The sequence below is a fragment of the Primulina eburnea genome, chromosome 4 (assembly GCF_022965805.1).
Source record: "Primulina eburnea isolate SZY01 chromosome 4, ASM2296580v1, whole genome shotgun sequence".
NCBI classification, from domain to species: domain Eukaryota; kingdom Viridiplantae; phylum Streptophyta; class Magnoliopsida; order Lamiales; family Gesneriaceae; genus Primulina; species Primulina eburnea.
The window spans coordinates 16,483,048-16,506,584 of record NC_133104.1 but is presented as its reverse complement, the minus strand read 5'-3'; positions in this window follow the sequence as shown (position 1 = coordinate 16,506,584).

Here is a 23,537-nt window from a genome sequence, read left to right as displayed (position 1 = left end):
GACGATTCCTAACGGTACAGGTGAGTTCGTTGTATATTGTGACGCATCTCATAGAGGACTAGGATGTGTTCTTATGCAGCAAGGGCACGTGATAGCATACGCCTCTAGACAGTTGAAGCCACACGAGACTCGTTACCCGATTCATGATCTTGAATTGGCGGCAATTGTTTTTGCACTCAAGATCTGGCGTCATTATCTGTATGGCGAGAAATTCGAGATCTATTCCGATCATAAGAGCCTGAAGTATCTCTTTTCTCAGTCAGAGTTGAACATGAGGCAGCGACGATGGCTTGATCTGCTGAAAGATTTTGATTGCGAGATCAAGTACCATCCAGGAAAGTCGAATGCAGCGGCAGACGCCTTGAGTCGAAAGGTATGTGCTCTTTCTTTGTCGACTGTAGGTGTATCGAATTTAGTAAAGGAATGTTGTTTGTCTGGATTGACATTTGATACAGATAGTAGACCGTTGCGACTTGCTGTGATTCAGATTGAGCCAGACTTGATTACGAGGATCAAAGAAGTGTAGAAAACTGATCCGAGCATTCAGAGATCGATTGATATGGTCAAAGCTGGTCATATATCAGATTATCAGGTTAGAGATTCTATTCTGTATGTGAATAACCGCTTAGTAGTGCCAGAGATTTCAGATTTGAGACGACAGATCATGTCAGAGGCACACTGTAGTCGGTTCAGCATTCATCCTGGTGGCAGGAAGATGTATAACGACTTGAAGACACAATTCTGGTGGAATCAGATGAAGACAGACATTGCAGAATTTGTGTCTAAGTGCCTGAATTGCCAGCAGGTGAAAGCAGAGAGGAAGAAGCCCGGAGGTTTACTTCAGAGTTTGTCTGTTCCTGAATGGAAATGGGACCACATTTCCATGGACTTCGAGACGAAGTTACCTCGATCTTCGCGGGGCTGTGACGCGATTTGGGTGGTGATAGACAGACTGACCAAATCAGCGTGCTTTATTCCGTACAGAATGACCTATCGACACGATCAGATGGCAGAGTTGTATGTCAGAGAGGTCGTCAGATTGCACGGTGTGCCGAAGTCGATCGTATCAGATCGGGATCCACGATTCACTTCTCACTTTTGGCACAGCTTGCAGCAGGCTGTGGGTACGACTTTACACCTGAGCACTGCTTATCATCCTCAGACAGACGGACAGTCAGAGCGGACTATCCAGACTTTAGAGGACATGCTGAGAGCTGTAGTACTAGATTTTAGTACTAGTTGGCAAGATTCATTGTCGTTGTGTGAGTTTTCATACAACAACAGCTATCAGACTAGCATTGAGATGGCACCGTTCGAAGCTTTATACGGAAAGAAGTGCAGATCTCCGTTGTACTGGGATGATATCTCCGAGGTACCAGAGTTGGGACCTGATATGATTCGTGAGATGACCGAGAAAGTGAAGATTATTCAGAAGAGAATGAAGACGGCATAAGATAGGCAAGCGAAGTATGCCAATATCAGACGCAGACCGTTAGTGTTTGATCAGGGAGACAGAGTATTTTTAAAGATTTCCCCTTTCAGAGGCGTTGTCAGATTTGGCAAGCGTGGGAAGTTGTCTCCTAGATACGTCGGTCCGTATGAGATCCTCGAGAAGATTGGCGATCGAGCTTACAGACTTGCTCTTCCTCCTTCATTATCCGGTATACATGATGTTTTTCATGTATCGATGTTGCGCAGATACATGCCAGATGATTCTCATGTCATTCAGCCTGACGAAGCCGAGCTAGATCAGACTTTGAGCTATGTTGAGCGACCGATACAGATTCTTGATCGGAAAGAAAAACAACTTTGAACCAAGACCATTCCGCTTGTGAAGGTTCAATGGGGTCGTCATGGCATCGAGGAAGCAACATGGGAAACAGAGTCTGAAATGAGACAGAGGCATCCTGAGCTATTCATATGATGTGAGTCCTCCTCTCAATTTTGAGTATACTGTGTTGTATATACTTGCATGATTATTTGCTTATGAGTTCGAGGACGAACTCTTGTCTAAGAGGGGGAGAAATGTAATGCCCAGACTTTTGATTAATGTTTATGAAGTACTTGATAAGTATGTTATAAAATGAGAATTTTGAAGGAATGGCCGAGACAAGACCGCACCTGCGGTACTAACATCACCGCACCCGCGGTGTAAAGATAGAAAAATGAGTTTTGGGCGAAACCACACCGCACCCGCGGTGTTAGCATGACCGCACCCGCGGTCATTGCCTTTGGAAAATAATGAGGCTGCCGAGGCGCGAGCGCACCCGCGCTGTTGTTCACGCCGCACCCGCGGTGCTGCATGCGAAGTGCCACCTTCGATTTTTATGTTGACACATGGCATGCTATATAAATACCTTGCATTGACACTTCATTTCATCATCTTCAGAAGGCAAGAACCGAGAACTCCCCTCTAAATTCCTCAAGTTCTTCATGGCTTTAAATTGAGCTTGTGCAAGATTTGTTCATCCGATTTTAATTCCGAGGTCGGATTCGTGATCCTTGCAACAAAAACTAGCTAAGGATGTAAGTATTATACATTTTCAGCATGGTTCGAAACATATGTGTTGGAGAATTTATGATTTTGTTGAAGATATGTGTTCTTGATAGTATGAGCTTGACATATTTACTACCGAATCGAATTATGGATGTCATATGCTATGGGTTCGATTTTCCAGCATACATGGATCGAGTATATGCAGATTTCAGAATATATATGGATGTGTTGATGAGATTAGGAATGAATTATGATTGTGTATTATTGTTTGAGTTGATCGGTATTGCGAGATTACGCCGTTATGCCGTCGAATTGTACCGAGATTGATTATTGAATTGTATATGTGTCAAATTGAGTTGGGCATTGATATTGTATGTCTCAACCTTGACATTTCAGATTGGGAGTATCATAGTTAGTATCTCGACTTGGAGACTTCGACAGATTATTCGACGAGAAAGGTATAATTCATGTGGTCACGGGATTGCACAACTCGATTCAGACTTGATACGAGTTTCCATAAATCACATACTAGATTGTTATTACATTTGATTATGTAATGCCTTGTTTATTGATTTATATTCGAGTCCTGAGATAGGAGATATTGGCAGACTTGCCAAAAACTAGACGTTTCGGTGTATCGACGCATAGGAGCAGATTTGCTATATGTGCAGACCCTCGATACAGAGTTGACCGAAGTCTAGGAATAAGACGTACCGTTGCCCCGAGTGGTTGGGTAGGTGACAGACCGTCTTATTCATACGGAATCCCTAGATTAGAAAAGAGTCGAGTCAAGATTTAAATGTTGAATACAGATTTGTATTCTTCTACATGTTGTAGATTTTACATTCATGTTACTGGATATATGCTATGCTTTTGTACATGATTATTACATTGCATGCATCCATGTTTTATACTGGGATATGTTCTCACCGGAGTTATCCGGCTGTTGTCGTGTCTGTATGTGTGCATGGCAACAGGTGGGGCATGATCTGGGTCTCGAGCTAGATGAGAGATTGACGATAGCGTGGAGATCACGGGCGTTGAAGATTTCTAGTGTTTTCCTTTTGACTTGTACTACTTATGTTGTAGTTGGGATTTGCACACTAGCGTATGATTTTACCAGACAGACATGTATGTACATTATGTTGTTTATTTAATTTAAAGACATGTTATGCTTTAATTTATACATTTGAATTAATGTTAAAAGCAAATTTTTGACCCACATTTTCGAAAAAAGATCCAATTAAATCCCAAAAGAATTGAGTTAGAGCCCGGGTCCCCACACTCTATGTGCTAGAATTACACTTTGACTTGTTTACCGACTCTCATGGGGTCATCAGTTGGCAAGGTTGGGTGTTCTGTCGAAACATGTAGGAGTCGATGCATTGTAGTCGGGGATTCACCGCTTACCTTCGGGTATGGATATCCTATGTGTTATCATGTGTATGTAGGTTGAAATCTCTGATCAGAGTATGGTAGTAATTATGAAAGGGATTTCATAGATTACACCATCTATACAACTACGACATGACACATAGTATCGATTCATTGACAACTCTCGATATACCCATGGTTGTCGAATCGATCGGGATATATGAGTTGAAGGGACCGTACTGTACGCTAACCATAATTGAATGGTTCTTGCAGGCACTATCATTTGATACCTAGGGAATCATGTAAGCGATGCTGCTAGGCGTTTAACATGATTGGTTGGGTACTATCAGACTTGAGTTCTGAAATTCTTGTTATCAAGGGGTTGATAAGTAAGAATGGATCAATTGGGGTATGCTCGTATAAGGACATGTTTAGATCGAATCACATGGAGATGTGAACCCACGTCTAGTTGTATCAATGAACCATTGAGGGCCACACAAGTACATGATTTCTAGATCCCGTTGAGAAGTAAAATAGTTCAATGTGTTGAACGACTTATAAAGGAGTTTATAAGCGTAAGGAAAAATAGAAGTATGACTTCTATAAGGAGAATGTAACTTTTAATTTGAGGAAGTGTTCCTAAATTAAAAGTTGGCCAAACGAGTAATGTATTTGAAAATTGTGATTTTCATATACATTATTATGGACTAAATTAAATTAATTCAAGTGTTGAATTAATTAAGCACTCGTGGGCCTAGTAGAGTCCAAATAATTAAATTAATTCAAATTAAACTACATTGGGCTTTGTAGAGCCCAATTAGAAATAATTATTAAACTAGTGGGCTTGAGTAAAATCAAGTAAATTTTAAATGGCCTCAAATGTGTTTGAGACATTTAAAATAAAAGTCCATGGGCCTTGTAATTGTTACAAGCCCAAATAGAATATGCATGGGGAGGTGAAGAGTTGGGAGACAACTTTTTGCATGTCCAAGGCATGGCATGCTTTGGGACAACACAACTTTTCCCACAACCAAGACTAGTCTTCCCTCCTCCAATTTTTGAATGCAATGGCCGAAATTTTGAGATAGAATTCTCCAAGTTTTTCTCTCATTTTTCTTCTTCAAGTGTTGAGGAAAGGAAATTATTCTCTTTGAAAAATGCTCTAATTTTTCTAGTGCAAAATTAGAGTGGTTCTAGCTAGTTGGTGGTGGGCTTAATATTTGAGCAAGGTGGGCTCAAAGGGAAGCTTGTAGATTGTCATCCTTGAAGAGCTTAGTTGTTTATCAACTAAGTTGGAGCCATGATCTACCTCAAGAGGTTGATAGGTGACTATTTCTAAACACCCTATGTATGACATTTTGGTGTTTTATTGTATTTGCTACACACAATATCATGGTGGCCGAAAATTTTCTTGTAAAAATTCGATTTTTAAACTTTCGTTGCGCTTCCGGTCACCGTAACCGAGACCTTTCAATATCAACAAGTCATAATATTCAACTCATAATCAGCACAATATACTCGTTATCATCTTAAAATCTGCATATCTCAGAATACATATATGCTGGAAATCGAGAACAATCATATACGGTATTATTTCTTCGATCCGTTTTCAATTACCCTATGTCCAACATATCAAGAACACATACTAACCATCATATCATAATTCTTTCAACACATAGATTTCGAAATATTCTGGAATTGAACAAAACTTACATTCTTAGGTAGCCCTTGCTGATAGGAGCACAAATATACCCTCGGATTTAAATTCGGTTGGTTGAATTCTTCAAAATCAACACTCTAAGCTTGAAGGACTTGAGGAATATTTCATGTATTGTGGGGACCCGGGCTCTAACTCAATTCTTTTGGGATTTATTGGATCTTTGCTCGAAAATGTGGGTCAAATTTTTTGCTTAACATAAACTCAAATGTATAATTAAAGCCTAACATGTCTCTATATTAATTAAACAACATAATGTACCTACAAGTCTGTCTAGTACAATCATACGCTAGTGTTTAAATACCATCTACAAATATCAGTAGTACAAGTCTAATAAATAAACACTAGAAATCTTCAACGCCCGAGATCTCCACGCTATCAACAATCTCTCATCTAGCTCGAGACCCAGATCCTGCCCCACCTGTTGCCATGCACACATACAGACAAGACAACAGCCGGATAACTCCGGTGAGAACAAATCCCAGTATAAAACATGGTAAGCATGTACAGAAACAATCTAAATCATAAAACATGCTATCATGAACATATTCAAAAGTAATAGATTTCATAATCTATGAAATCAAATCAAAATAAGCATGCAACCCAATTCAGATACACATGCAATTTAAATCAAGTCATATAAACATGCTGTCATGACTGAAAGCAATAAACATGGATTTCATAGTCTATGAAACCACATTCATAACCACATGCAGTTCTAGTCAACTCATGTCTAGACTCGACTCAACTAGATCTCTAGGGATCCCGGGGTGAATAAGACGTCACTGTCTGTCACCTACCCTCCCAATCGGGGTGACGTACGTCTTATTCCTAGACTTCGGTCATATCTGTATCGAATAATCTACAATAGGAGGGTGTCTGCTCCTATGTAACGATACACCGAACGTCTAGAAGCCTGACTATCTGTCAAACTTTCCTATCTCAAATGCAATGTATAACAATCTGTAAACAAAGCATGCTCTTTTCAAAAGATTTGAATATAAGTCTATAAACAAATCATAATCATATCAAAAGATAAACAATAATCAAGTATGTGATTTTATTGGGAAACTCAAATGAGATCTGATTTGAGTTATATTTTCCCAGATATCACATGAATTATACCTTTTTCGTCCCGGTCTGACGAATACGAAGTCTCGAAGTCAAATCTGTCCATATCCAATCTGAAAAGACAATATCGAATACATAGTATCAATGACTAACTCAATTCACAATCTGTTCTGATCAATACTCAATTCAGTACATAATCTGATCAATATCTGAACACTATACAATCTGACTCATATCAATGATATCACAATATAATCGAATTCATATCTGAATCTGAACAATCTAATTTAACTGATGTTTCGACGGCATAACAATACTGTCTCGATAACCCCGTCAGTCTAAACATCACAGATATAATATCAGACTTCGTAATCAATAACAATATCAGTCATAATCTCAATAACAATACAAATCTGTCATGAAATCTCAGTCAAATCAACTCTGAAATTCATAACAAATACAGAAACAATCTGTTCTTCAATCTGACTTCGATTATACAATATTTACGGTAGCAGAAATGTCATATCTGATTCATATTCAATTCTGACAAAATCATAATTACAAAACATCTCAAAACGTAATAAAACTTACGTCCTTGTGTAGCTCGAGTCGAGAGGAACTCGATACTGCGTTCGGATTCGAATTCTGATGCACGGATTCTTCGAAATCACAAATCTAAAAGGCGTAAGGATTTTTCCTCTCCAACCTTCGACCCTTTCTGAAATTCTGAGAGAAACCACGTGTAACTATCATATATATACTGCATGCAACCGAATAAAACGTGACATAGTTTTTCTTGTTGCACGTAAGACCGCGGGTGCGGTGAGTGTAAGGAGCGCGGGTGCGCTCAAGCGGTGATCCTAGCCATTCTCTCGACAGCTCAGACCGCGGGTGCGCTTCTTGCAAGACCGCGGGTGCGGTGTCCTCAGCGCGGGTGCGCTCCGTCTAATACCGTGGGTGCGGTGTGTCTACGGGATTTGTACTTAATTTTCTGCACATGCACCGCGGGTGCGTTCGTGCTAGCACCGCGGGTGCGGTCGTGCAAACTTCTAAATTCTAGCTTTCTGATCATGCAACACCTGGTTTCTCAAATCTTTCTTCCCTCATTGCATGTCATGCATTCTCATATCTTTCGAGTCTTACATTAACGAAGATTAACAATCTTGGTTTATCAATTCTATAATTCTTGGGCATTACATTTCTCCCCCTCTTAGATCTGAGTTCGTCCTCGAACTCATAAACAATCAATTTAGAGATATACGAGAAGAAATGTATACTAGAGTTCAACTCGAACTCAACTCTCTGATTCCAGTCTGGAATAAGAATTCATGAAGTATCCTATCATAATACTTCTTAAACTAACTCTGACAGAATCAATCTTGCCTTATTGGTTATACAACATCCGTATAAACCAATTACAGTTTATAATAAAACAATACCATTAATTGTTCTCCCATCTGTTTATCCCAATCAAGGATATACTCAATCTTCAGCTTCAAATACCAATCGTCATCATCCGACGTTGGTTTCTTCAATCTGTTCATTCTGAACTATCTTTATCTTCTTTTGAATTTTCTTCAAACGAAATCTGTAGTATTCACCATATACTGTCTTGCCTATAACTATCTCATTACCCATCTGATAAGCTGATAGTTACTGTCACGCAGTGATAATAAGTCATATCAATTAGTTCTAACATCCAGCATCACAGTTCTCTGGATATCTTCCAATATCTGGATCATACACTCTGATTGTCTGTCAATCTGTGAATAATCTGCAAAATAACTTATGGTATGGTCTGCCATAATTGCAAACTTAATCACAATCACAATCTGATATAGTATACTTCTACATTCTAGTCACTCTGACTATGTTCTGACATCAATCTGTGTCATTTGGTTCTGTTTGTACATCATCTTGTACAAACTAATAGATATAGATTGAACAATCTGTCAATCATAATCATATTATATCCTAATCTGGAAAATATTGGGATAATCTTATTTCGAAATTCATCGAAATATACTCCCCATGTCGAATCAGAAATATACTAAGTCTGTAATAAATCTTCTGATTTCTTTCTTTCTGTATTCTCTGTTAGTGATTCAGACGTATCAGTACAATTTCTGCCAACATTTCTGCACAAATTCTGTCACGACTGATCTAATCTGTCTATATCGTACCTGTCTGTTCGAATCTCATACATTCTCAGTCAGCAAAATGAACACTGAATCTACTACAATGCATTTCTGACACTATCTGTGATTTCAGACTCGGTATAACCAAATCAGTTAATAACATAAAGTAAAGAAAAAAATACCTACCTGGTATTCGGCTCTGACTATCAATATCAATTCTGTTATACAATTATGTAACATTCTGACATCATGACACAATCAGTCTAATACAGACCACAAAATCACATATCTGTTTCTCTGACCGATACTCTGCGCTGATTATCGAAATACTGTTCTGACCACTCTGATCACGTTTCTGAACTGCTGAAATTCTCGAATTCATCTCTGATACAAGCTGAACTGTATATACTCTCAACGGTTCATAAAATCTGTATCAATACTGATTCAGAATAACACTAATCTATACTAATATAGTCAATATATAGGATTGTAAGTTCTAACAATACTATCGATTCTGACAAATCAATCAAATGTTCATGCCATTATGATCAACTGCTATATATCATCTGCCAATATAATATGCTCCCCAACCAATACAAGATATCACGAATACTGATTTAGAACAATAACAATACACTGCAGATATAAAGCAATAATCGAATAAGATAATCTGTCAAATCAGACATAATCCATTTCTGACAATTCTGACATTTCTGAAATTTCTGACCTTTCTAATATCAATATCCTATCTTTCACTGATTGCAATCTCAACTGTATCAAAGTCAATCTGTATACTAACATCAGATCTCATTTACTCTGAATACAATCTGTTTCAAGCGGAATTCTTATCTGAATAATTTCTGTATACAATAATCCTACTTCTCAGAATATTCACTACAATCTTCAAATATTCAATTCTTTCAATTCGGTATGTATTATTCTGTATATTCAATATCATTCTGTATTGAATTTAACATACACACACTACCTGATCTACATTCAATTTCTAAAGTCTATCTTTTGAGATTACAACAAATCCAAAATCTCATCTGGGCAAACATCAGCCAACTCGTATATCACTGGCAAATCTGCTAATGCTAGGCTCGATCTCAGTAGATCTACTGAATACAGAAGGATGCAATCTGCTCCTTTCCGCATTAATCGAATCACATATACAATACAGATATCAAAGGAATTCTAAATCTAACATCCTTATCGTGGTATTTCCACTGATCAATCATCTTTGGTCTGACTCTTACCATTTTCGGAAAAAATTCTACAATATGTCTGTACTTGTTCAGCATATGCATATCAATAATGCGTTCAAATCAGAAACACAAGTACATCACAATCTATTTCTATTTCATTCTCATCTCACTGTAGTATACAATATATACAGAAATTTCTGATATCATCATTTCCTCTACAAGAAAGGACATCAATACTACAGTACAAACAAACCCAACAGATACATCATATCTCCATGCTACCCCATCAAATGTAATCATATGAAATGCATTAGCATATATATCAATATATATGTATCATCATCATTAAAGAATAGTACCTGTTGTACGTTCTGAAGCTACTTCTCAGTCGTGATTCTTTGACAATTCTGTTCCCTAAAATTTTCGGGAACTTCTTTGAGGACACACTCTCGCAAAGTGTCCCGGCTGTTTACAGACATTGCATCTACTAAGTACTCCTTGACAGTGTTCTGTGGAATGTCTTCCTCCGCAAGTTCTGCAGTATACTCCAGTATAACTCGGACTGGAAACACTGGAGCTAGATGAACTACTCTGTCCACCTCCTAATTTCTTAAACTGTTTCTTTTCGATCTTCAATGGTTCTTTCTTTTTACCACTGCTACTGCCAATCTCAACTCTGGAAGGCAGTTGTTGTGGATTCGGTGCTGGAAGATCAAACGATGCTCCCTGATGTCCTATCAGAACCGTTTCTGCTCTTTTGGCTCTATTCAATGTATCAGCAAAACTATTCGTTTGCTTCACACTCACCAATGTGCGTATTTCTGGATTCAATCCCTGAATGAACTGGCTAGACATCGCATCATCATTCCTAGCCACAAGAGGGGCAAAACGTAATAAGGTGAAGAACTGAGCCAAATACTCATAAATACTCATCTGATTCTGTCTCAGGTTTGCAAATTCTGCACTTCTATCATGTCTGTACGATGTAGGGAAGAATCTTTGATAAAATTCAAATTTAAAAATCTTCCACAAAATCACTGAACGGTTTTGTTCTAAAGCTCCTTTGGTTAGTAACCACCATCTTCTTGCAGTCTCTTGCAATTGGTTCAAAATCAGGTTAACTCTACACTCATCTGTGAAACCAAGGAATTCAAACACCATTTCTGTCTCCTCAAGCCAATTCTCACAATCTACTGACGTCTCAGTTCCTTTCAGAATCGGCGGTTGAAACGACTGAAATCTCTTCATCTGCGTTTCTATCGGAGTCTCTGATACATCTATCTGTTCAGTCGAAGTACTGCCCCTTTCTGGAATTCTCCTAGGCGGTATATCTGAATATCAAACAGATTAGTACGCAATCTATACAATCTATCTCAGCCCTCTTCTGAACATATACTTCTGATCTGGAATCGATTCTGATTCAGGCTTGGTATTTACATGCTGAAATCAATTCAGATATAATACAACATGTACTAGGGAAAGCGATAAGCCATGCTAGCACACATCACGTAAGTCAACATTGACATAAATCTCATGCTAGCAATCACATGCAAGGAAGAAAATGCAATCTACCCCGCTCATTCCCTTCTAACTCAATCTGTAAATTCTATCAGTTCTGACTATCTCAGTCTAAAGGATCTATTGCTCTGATACCACCTGTTGTGGGGACCCGGGCTCTAACTCAATTCTTTTGGGATTTATTGGATCTTTGCTCGAAAATGTGGGTCAAATTTTTTGCTTTTAACATAAACTCAAATGTATAATTAAAGCCTAACATGTCTCTATATTAATTAAACAACATAATGTACCTACAAGTCTGTCTAGTACAATCATACGCTAGTGTTTAAATACCATCTACAAATATCAGTAGTACAAGTCTAATAAATAAACACTAGAAATCTTCAACGCCCGAGATCTCCACGCTATCAACAATCTCTCATCTAGCTCGAGACCCAGATCCTGCCCCACCTGTTGCCATGCACACATACAGACAAGACAACAGCCGGATAACTCCGGTGAGAACAAATCCCAGTATAAAACATGGTAAGCATGTACAGAAACAATCTAAATCATAAAACATGCTATCATGAACATATTCAAAAGTAATAGATTTCATAATCTATGAAATCAAATCAAAATAAGCATGCAACCCAATTCAGATACACATGCAATTTAAATCAAGTCATATAAACATGCTTTCATGACTGAAAGCAATAAACATGGATTTCATAGTCTATGAAACCACATTCATAACCACATGCAGTTCTAGTCAACTCATGTCTAGACTCGACTCAACTAGATCTCTAGGGATCCCGGGGTGAATAAGACGTCACTGTCTGTCACCTACCCTCCCAATCGGGGTGACGTACGTCTTATTCCTAGACTTCGGTCATATCTGTATCGAATAATCTACAATAGGAGGGTGTCTGCTCCTATGTAACGATACACCGAACGTCTAGAAGCCTGACTATCTGTCAAACTTTCCTATCTCAAATGCAATGTATAACAATCTGTAAACAAAGCATGCTCTTTTCAAAAGATTTGAATATAAGTCTATAAACAAATCATAATCATATCAAAAGATAAACAATAATCAAGTATGTGATTTTATTGGGAAACTCAAATGAGATCTGATTTGAGTTATATTTTCCCAGATATCACATGAATTATACCTTTGTCGTCCCGGTCTGACGAATACGAAGTCTCGAAGTCAAATCTGTCCATATCCAATCTGAAAAGACAATATCGAATACATAGTATCAATGACTAACTCAATTCACAATCTGTTCTGATCAATACTCAATTCAGTACATAATCTGATCAATATCTGAACACTATACAATCTGACTCATATCAATGATATCACAATATAATCGAATTCATATCTGAATCTGAACAATCTAATTTAACTGATGTTTCGACGGCATAACAATACTGTCTCGATAACCCCGTCAGTCTAAACATCACAGATATAATATCAGACTTCGTAATCAATAACAATATCAGTCATAATCTCAATAACAATACAAATCTGTCATGAAATCTCAGTCAAATCAACTCTGAAATTCATAACAAATACGAGAACAATCTGTTCTTCAATCTGACTTCGATTATACAATATTTACGGTAGCAGAAATGTCATATCTGATTCATATTCAATTCTGACAAAATCATAATTACAAAACATCTCAAAACGTAATAAAACTTACGTCCTTGTGTAGCTCGAGTCGAGAGGAACTCGATACTGCGTTCGGATTCGAATTCTGATGCACGGATTCTTCGAAATCACAAATCTAAAAGGCGTAAGGATTTTTCCTCTCCAACCTTCGACCCTTTCTGAAATTCTGAGAGAAACCACGTGTAACTATCATATATATACTGCATGCAACCGAATAAAACGTGGCATAGTTTTTCTTGTTGCACGTAAGACCGCGGGTGCGGTGAGTGTAAGGAGCGCGGGTGCGCTCAAGCGGTGATCCTAGCCATTCTCTCGACAGCTCAGACCGCGGGTGAGCTTCTTGCAAGACCGCGGGTGCGGTGTCCTCAGCGCGGGTGCGCTCCGTCTAATACCGTGGGTGCGGTGTGTCTACGGGATTTGTACTTAATTTTCTGCACATGCACCGCGGGTGCGTTCGTGCTAGCACCGCGGGTGCGGTCGTGCAAACTTCTAAATTCTAGCCTTCTGATCATGCAACACCTGGTTTCTCAAATCTTTCTTCCCTCATTGCATGTCATGCATTCTCATATCTTTCGAGTCTTACATTAACGAAGATTAACAATCTTGGTTTATCAATTCTATAATTCTTGGGCATTACATTTCTCTCCCTCTTAGATCTGAGTTCGTCCTCGAACTCATAAACAATCAATTTAGAGATATACGAGAAGAAATGTATACTAGAGTTCAACTCGAACTCAACTCTCTGATTCCAGTCTGGAATAAGAATTCATGAAGTATCCTATCATAATACTTCTTAAACTAACTCTGACAGAATCAATCTTGCCTTATTGGTTATACAACATCCGTATAAACCAATTACAGTTTATAATAAAACAATACCATTAATTGTTCTCCCATCTGTTTATCCCAATCAAGGATATACTCAATCTTCAGCTTCAAATACCAATCGTCATCATCCGACGTTGGTTTCTTCAATCTGTTCATTCTGAACTATCTTTATCTTCTTTTGAATTTTCTTCAAACGAAATCTGTAGTATTCACCATATACTGTCTTGCCTATAACTATCTCATTACCCATCTGATAAGCTGATAGTTACTGTCACGCAGTGATAATAAGTCATATCAATTAGTTCTAACATCCAGCATCACAGTTCTCTGGATATCTTCCAATATCTGGATCATACACTCTGACTGTCTGTCAATTTGTGAATAATCTGCAAAATAACTTATGGTATGGTCTGCCATAATTGCAAACTTAATCACAATCACAATCTGATATAGTATACTTCTACATTCTAGTCACTCTGACTATGTTCTGACATCAATCTGTGTCATTTGGTTCTGTTTGTACATCATCTTGTACAAACTAATAGATATAGATTGAACAATCTGTCAATCATAATCATATTATATCCTAATCTGGAAAATATTGGGATAATCTTATTTCGAAATTCATCGAAATATACTCCCCATGTCGAATCAGAAATATACTAAGTCTGTAATAAATCTTCTGATTTCTTTCTTTCTGTATTCTCTGTTAGTGATTCAGACAACATTTCTGCACAAATTCTGTCACGACTGATCTAATCTGTCTATATCGTACCTGTCTGTTCGAATCTCATACATTCTCAGTCAGCAAAATGAACACTGAATCTACTACAATGCATTTCTGACACTATCTGTGATTTCAGACTCGGTATAACCAAATCAGTTAATAACATAAAGTAAAGAAAAAAATACCTACCTGGTATTCGGCTCTGACTATCAATATCAATTCTGTTATACAATTCTGTAACATTCTGACATCATGACACAATCAGTCTAATACAGACCACAAAATCACATATCTGTTTCTCTGACCGATACTCTGCGCTGATTATCGAAATACTGTTCTGACCACTCTGATCACGTTTCTGAACTGCTGAAATTCTCGAATTCATCTCTGATACAAGCTGAACTGTATATACTCTCAACGGTTCATAAAATCTGTATCAATACTGATTCAGAATAACACTAATCTATACTAATATAGTCAATATATAGGATTGTAAGTTCTAACAATACTATCGATTCTGACAAATCAATCAAATGTTCATGCCATTATGATCAACTGCTATATATCATCTGCCAATATAATATGCTCCCCAACCAATACAAGATATCACGAATACTGATTTAGAACAATAACAATACACTGCAGATATAAAGCAATAATCGAATAAGATAATCTGTCAAATCAGACATAATCCATTTCTGACAATTCTGACATTTCTGAAATTTCTGACCTTTCTAATATCAATATCCTATCTTTCACTGATTGCAATCTCAACTGTATCAAAGTCAATCTGTATACTAACATCAGATCTCATTTACTCTGAATACAATCTGTTTCAAGCGGAATTCTTATCTGAATAATTTCTGTATACAATAATCCTACTTCTCAGAATATTCACTACAATCTTCAAATATTCAATTCTTTCAATTCGGTATGTATTATTCTGTATATTCAATATCATTCTGTATTGAATTTAACATACACACACTACCTGATCTACATTCAATTTCTAAAGTCTATCTTTTGAGATTACAACAAATCCAAAATCTCATCTGGGCAAACATCAGCCAACTCGTATATCACTGGCAAATCTGCTAATGCTAGGCTCGATCTCAGTAGATCTACTGAATACAGAAGGATGCAATCTGCTCCTTTCCGCATTAATCGAATCACATATACAATACAGATATCAAAGGAATTCTAAATCTAACATCCTTATCGTGGTATTTCCACTGATCAATCATCTTTGGTCTGACTCTTACCATTTTCGGAAAAAATTCTACAATATGTCTGTACTTGTTCAGCATATGCATATCAATAATGCGTTCAAATCAGAAACACAAGTACATCACAATCTATTTCTATTTCATTCTCATCTCACTGTAGTATACAATATATACAGAAATTTCTGATATCATCATTTCCTCTACAAGAAAGGACATCAATACTACAGTACAAACAAACCCAACAGATACATCATATCTCCATGCTACCCCATCAAATGTAATCATATGAAATGCATTAGCATATATATCAATATATATGTATCATCATCATTAAAGAATAGTACCTGTTGTACGTTCTGAAGCTACTTCTCAGTCGTGATTCTTTGACAATTCTGTTCCCTAAAATTTTCGGGAACTTCTTTGAGGACACACTCTCGCAAAGTGTCCCGGCTGTTTACAGACATTGCATCTACTAAGTACTCCTTGACAGTGTTCTGTGGAATGTCTTCCTCCGCAAGTTCTGCAGTATACTCCAGTATAACTCGGACTGGAAACACTGGAGCTAGATGAACTACTCTGTCCACCTCCTAATTTCTTAAAATGTTTCTTTTCGATCTTCAATGGTTCTTTCTTTTTACCACTGCTACTGCCAATCTCAACTCTGGAAGGCAGTTGTTGTGGATTCGGTGCTGGAAGATCAAACGATGCTCCCTGATGTCCTATCAGAACCGTTTCTGCTCTTTTGGCTCTATTCAATGTATCAGCAAAACTATTCGTTTGCTTCACACTCACCAATGTGCGTATTTCTGGATTCAATCCCTGAATGAACTGGCTAGACATCGCATCATCATTCCTAGCCACAAGAGGGGCAAAACGTAATAAGGTGAAGAACTGAGCCAAATACTCATAAATACTCATCTGATTCTGTCTCAGGTTTGCAAATTCTGCACTTCTATCATGTCTGTACGATGTAGGGAAGAATCTTTGATAAAATTCAAATTTAAAAATCTTCCACAAAATCACTGAACGGTTTTGTTCTAAAGCTCCTTTGGTTAGTAACCACCATCTTCTTGCAGTCTCTTGCAATTGGTTCAAAATCAGGTTAACTCTACACTCATCTGTGAAACCAAGGAATTCAAACACCATTTCTGTCTCCTCAAGCCAATTCTCACAATCTACTGACGTCTCAGTTCCTTTCAGAATCGGCGGTTGAAACGACTGAAATCTCTTCATCTGCGTTTCTATCGGAGTCTCTGATACATCTATCTGTTCAGTCGAAGTACTGCCCCTTTCTGGAATTCTCCTAGGCGGTATATCTGAATATCAAACAGATTAGTACGCAATCTATACAATCTATCTCAGCCCTCTTCTGAACATATACTTCTGATCTGGAATCGATTCTGATTCAGGCTTGGTATTTACATGCTGAAATCAATTCAGATATAATACAACATGTACTAGGGAAAGCGATAAGCCATGCTAGCACACATCACGTAAGTCAACATTGACATAAATCTCATGCTAGCAATCACATGCAAGGAAGAAAATGCAATCTACCCCGCTCATTCCCTTCTAACTCAATCTGTAAATTCTATCAGTTCTGACTATCTCAGTCTAAAGGATCTATTGCTCTGATACCACCTGTTGTGGGGACCCGGGCTCTAACTCAATTCTTTTGGGATTTATTGGATCTTTGCTCGAAAATGTGGGTCAAATTTTTTGCTTTTAACATAAACTCAAATGTATAATTAAAGCCTAACATGTCTCTATATTAATTAAACAACATAATGTACCTACAAGTCTGTCTAGTACAATCATACGCTAGTGTTTAAATACCATCTACAAATATCAGTAGTACAAGTCTAATAAATAAACACTAGAAATCTTCAACGCCCGAGATCTCCACGCTATCAACAATCTCTCATCTAGCTCGAGACCCAGATCCTGCCCCACCTGTTGCCATGCACACATACAGACAAGACAACAGCCGGATAACTCCGGTGAGAACAAATCCCAGTATAAAACATGGTAAGCATGTACAGAAACAATCTAAATCATAAAACATGCTATCATGAACATATTCAAAAGTAATAGATTTCATAATCTATGAAATCAAATCAAAATAAACATGCAACCCAATTCAGATACACATGCAATTTAAATCAAGTCATATAAACATGCTTTCATGACTGAAAGCAATAAACATGGATTTCATAGTCTATGAAACCACATTCATAACCACATGCAGTTCTAGTCAACTCATGTCTAGACTCGACTCAACTAGATCTCTAGGGATCCCGGGGTGAATAAGACGTCACTGTCTGTCACCTACCCTCCCAATCGGGGTGACGTACGTCTTATTCCTAGACTTCGGTCATATCTGTATCGAATAATCTACAATAGGAGGGTGTCTGCTCCTATGTAACGATACACCGAACGTCTAGAAGCCTGACTATCTGTCAAACTTTCCTATCTCAAATGCAATGTATAACAATCTGTAAACAAAGCATGCTCTTTTCAAAAGATTTGAATATAAGTCTATAAACAAATCATAATCATATCAAAAGATAAACAATAATCAAGTATGTGATTTTATTGGGAAACTCAAATGAGATCTGATTTGAGTTATATTTTCCCAGATATCACATGAATTATACCTTTGTCGTCCCGGTCTGACGAATACGAAGTCTCGAAGTCAAATCTGTCCATATCCAATCTGAAAAGACAATATCGAATACATAGTATCAATGACTAACTCAATTCACAATCTGTTCTGATCAATACTCAATTCAGTACATAATCTGATCAATATCTGAACACTATACAATCTGACTCATATCAATGATATCACAATATAATCGAATTCATATCTGAATCTGAACAATCTAATTTAACTGATGTTTCGACGGCATAACAATACTGTCTCGATAACCCCGTCAGTCTAAACATCACAGATATAATATCAGACTTCGTAATCAATAACAATATCAGTCATAATCTCAATAACAATACAAATCTGTCATGAAATCTCAGTCAAATCAACTCTGAAATTCATAACAAATACAGAAACAATCTGTTCTTCAATCTGACTTTGATTATACAATATTTACGGTAGCAGAAATGTCATATCTGATTCATATTCAATTCTGACAACATCATAATTACAAAACATCTCAAAACGTAATAAAACTTACGTCCTTGTGTAGCTCGAGTCGAGAGGAACTCGATACTGCGTTCGGATTCGAATTCTGATGCACGGATTCTTCGAAATCACAAATCTAAAAGGCGTAAGGATTTTTCCTCTCCAACCTTCGACCCTTTCTGAAATTCTGAGAGAAACCACGTGTAACTATCATATATATACTGCATGCAACCGAATAAAACGTGGCATAGTTTTTCTTGTTGCACGTAAGACCGCGGGTGCGGTGAGTGTAAGGAGCGCGGGTGCGCTCAAGCGGTGATCCTAGCCATTCTCTCGACAGCTCAGACCGCGGGTGCGCTTCTTGCAAGACCGCGGGTGCGGTGTCCTCAGCGCGGGTGCGCTCCGTCTAATACCGCGGGTGCGGTGTGTCTACGGGATTTGTACTTAATTTTCTGCACATGCACCGCGGGTGCGTTCGTGCTAGCACCGCGGGTGCGGTCGTGCAAACTTCTAAATTCTAGCTTTCTGATCATGCAACACCTGGTTTCTCAAATCTTTCTTCCCTCATTGCATGTCATGCATTCTCATATCTTTCGAGTCTTACATTAACGAAGATTAACAATCTTGGTTTATCAATTCTATAATTCTTGGGCATTACATGTATGCTCTCAGTGGGTTATTGAAATTGATGTGATGAAATGAAGACAACACTTGATATATGCATGGTTAAGGACACATGTTTCATTCTTTGTTCAACACGCAAGACCGCGGGTGCACTCCATCTGGACCGCGGGTGCGGTAAGCTCACGACATCGCATTCAGAAATTCAAAAATAGCGACCGCGGGTGCGCTCTTGTTTACACCGCGGGTGTGGTGTCTCTTCGGCAACACATTCCAAAATTCAGGGTAAATGATCGCTGGTGTGCTACTTCATGGACCGCTGGTGCGGTGACCTTACTGTACAAATATCATACCCTACTCCCTCCCAACCGCAGGTGCGGTAGAAACCGAAGCGCGGGTGCGGTCTCCCTTTATTTCTAAACTCTAACTTTCTGCCCTTGCACCGTGGGTGAGGTAGAAAATGGGGTGCAGGTGCGGTGCTTCTTCCATGCAACACCTCATAATATCGTCTTATCAACCTACAATTCTCGGGCATTACACATCCGAAGACTTGGCATCTCCGCCAAATACTAGGCACATCCGCCTTGGCACTTCTGCCAATGACTAGGCACATCTGCCTATGACTCTTTCTCGATATCTATCTTCTTTTCTTTGCTTTTCTATAAATCAATAGAATAAGCATAAACATTCAAATAATACAAAGGTATTAAACAATACAAATAAGTATGTGATTTAGGGAAACTCAAGTCAAATCCAACTCGAGTTTTATCTCCCGAATCAACATTGATTTATACCTTTCTTTGTAAATCTGACGAATTCGAAGTCTCAAATTCGAAGCTTGTCAATACTCAATCTGGCAAAGACAATATTGAGTAGTACAATATCAATATACCACTCAAATTAATACTGGATAAAATCATAACTCAATCTAATTCTGTTTCAACGGCATAGCGGCACAATCTCATTATACCCAGTAATACAAAATCAACAGATATCAATTCCCACAACCCATAATCGATAACAATACAAATATGATATCAAATATCAATCAAATAAATTCTGAAAATCATCACAATTTCATACGGTATCTGTTCTTCAATCCGGTTTCGATTATACGATGTCTTATATCGCAAGAACACCATATATGAATCATATCTGATTCCTTCAATATCACATTTTCAAATCATATCTGAAGCCGCTGACACAAGGGTCACAGTACTGCACTCGGATTCAAAATTGAACGGGCGGATCTTGCGTGAATTAATTTTAAAATCAGGATTGAGAATCTCTCTCTAAAGCAATCGATTTCCTCTTCTGAAATCTGAGGAAATGAAAAAATATATATATACCAAGTTGCATGGTGAAACCAAGTGTCAATTTTCCCTTATGCATGGCTCGCGCATATGCGCGACCAACACCGACGCATATGCGCGAGACACTCGGTCTCGGCGCCCTAGCTTTCCAACAACTCGCGCACATGCGCATGCTTCTTCCGTGCATGTGCGCGACATTCTCTAGAATTAACATCGTGGCTACTGGCCTCTTCGCGCATATGCGCGCCACTCTCGGCGCACATGCGCCAACTTCTCTGACTCGACATCTATCAAACACATGCTCGCGCATATGCGTGTCCTCTCTCGCGCATATGCGTGAGGTCCTCTGTCCATCTCGCGCATATACGCGCATCGGAGCCGCGCATATGCGCGAGGTGTTCTGTCCTCACACATTCGATATCACATGCCAACTCAAATCAAGTCTCGGAGGGGTCCTTCGTAATCATATCAATTCAAAATCAATATCGTAGATTAACATGATATAAAATCTCGGGCATTACATTTCTCCCCCCTAAGATACGATTTCGTCCCTGAAATCACAGACAATCAAATCATATCAGAAAGACAGAATCTGAATAGAAAACTCAAATCAATGAAATAACTCTAGGAATTTCTATCTCATATTTGAATCAGTCTCCCAGGTACCTTCTTCGATGCCATGACTGTAGTGTCCAAATTTAATACACGTATAACCCATGCATTTATTTAATTATTAAATCATTTAAATTAATTTTAGATGAGTGTTAGCGATGCATGATTTATTTAAATGCATTATTTTAAATTATTTATGTATATGTGATGCACGTTAAAATGTCTTTCGAGTTTCATGTTTCAGGCGATTATTCGAGGCGAGATTGAGGAAAAGAGACCGGCGACGATTGGTGGCATTTTTTTTTTAAAATGTGGTATTTTATTTTTAAGTTAAGGAGGGGGCATTTTGAATGATTTATTAAGTTTTGGTATTTTAAAAGTCTAATTTAATTGTTAGGTGAGTTTTGAATTTTAAAAACTTTTAAAGTCTAGATCATGTACCCTTTTTAATTTTATTAGAGGTGTTGTTAAGTTAAGGGAGAGTTAGTATATTTTTTTTTATTATTATTAGTGCTAATTATTAATTACTCTAAATTATCTCCCCTTAATTACCTTCTAAACGCACACACACACACATGTTTACACACACTAAAACTCACGTATAACACACACAACACACACACTAGTTATTTTTCAGATTTTAAAAGATAGAAAAGTTTAGGGTTCTTCTCCTTCGAGCAGCCGCCCCTCCCCTATTATTTTTCCCTGCAAGTTTCGGTGGATTTTATTGCAAGAAATCGGTGCCACGTTCGTCCCGGATCAAGCCTCGCTTCCTTCTCGCTTCGGTATCGTCGTCACGGTATTTTTAATATAAAAAAGGCACGTATATTCTGTTCTTGATGCATCGATCATGTCATAATATATGTTGCGTTGTTTTTATGTGTAAAACCATGTATGAAGTGTAGTAGTTTGAGCGGTTATTCGTTTGGATCGATTTTGAAGAAAGATTTTTAGATCCAAAACTCGTTTTTGCTGTTCTTCTTAAAACTGCGATTTTTCCGTCGAGAGTTTGAGAAAACTTTCAATTACAAAATTGTAGAACTTTTTGATACCTTCGATTTGATATATGAATCGAAATTTTTGGACGAAAATTGAGTGAGTTATGGCGTTTTTCGTGGGACTGCTCAAACTGCGACTTTTATGAAAATATGTGTTCTCGAGTTTATTTGTTGTAGGCTTCGTTGGAGATCGACGGGCGATCGTTGTTGCACCTAGGTATGATTATTATGACGTTGGGTTGTTATTTGACATGTCGTTTCGTGTCGATAGGTACTCGTACGCTCTAGAAGTCGTAGGTAACGTTTTAATGTCAAATGCCACGTTTTGAATGGTATGTGTCGTAGGGCGAGCGTCGTCGCTTTGGGAACTGATACGATAATGTTTTGATGTCATAGAGTGCTAGGATGGGTCTCGGGGTGTCGTTACATAGTCCGTGCAACCGAGTCTAGAAAGTTGAGCAAAACATGTACAAAATTTTACGTAACTTCGAGGTCCCGCAGGTACACGGACCCGGGGACGGACCCTGACACGGGGTCCGTGCCTTTGTTCTTCCGGAGTGTTTTCTTTCCAGAGTCTGCACGGACCCTTACACGGACCATGGCACGGGGTCCGTGTCCACCCTTTTTCCTGGAGTCTTTCACCCGAGTCTACACGGACCCTTACACGGAGGTAGGCACGGGGTCCGTGTCCCTCCTTCCTTCTGAGTTTCACTTCACCGCACCTAGACGGACCCGTACACAGACCCGGGGTAGGGATCCGTGTACTCACTGTTTGGGAAAGATTTTTGTAAGTTATTTTCGGGGTTTGATGTCATGGTTTATTGCAAGGATTATCCAGGTTCGTGGTATGGGAAATTTTAGAATGCCCTAAGTAAGGATTGAATTTG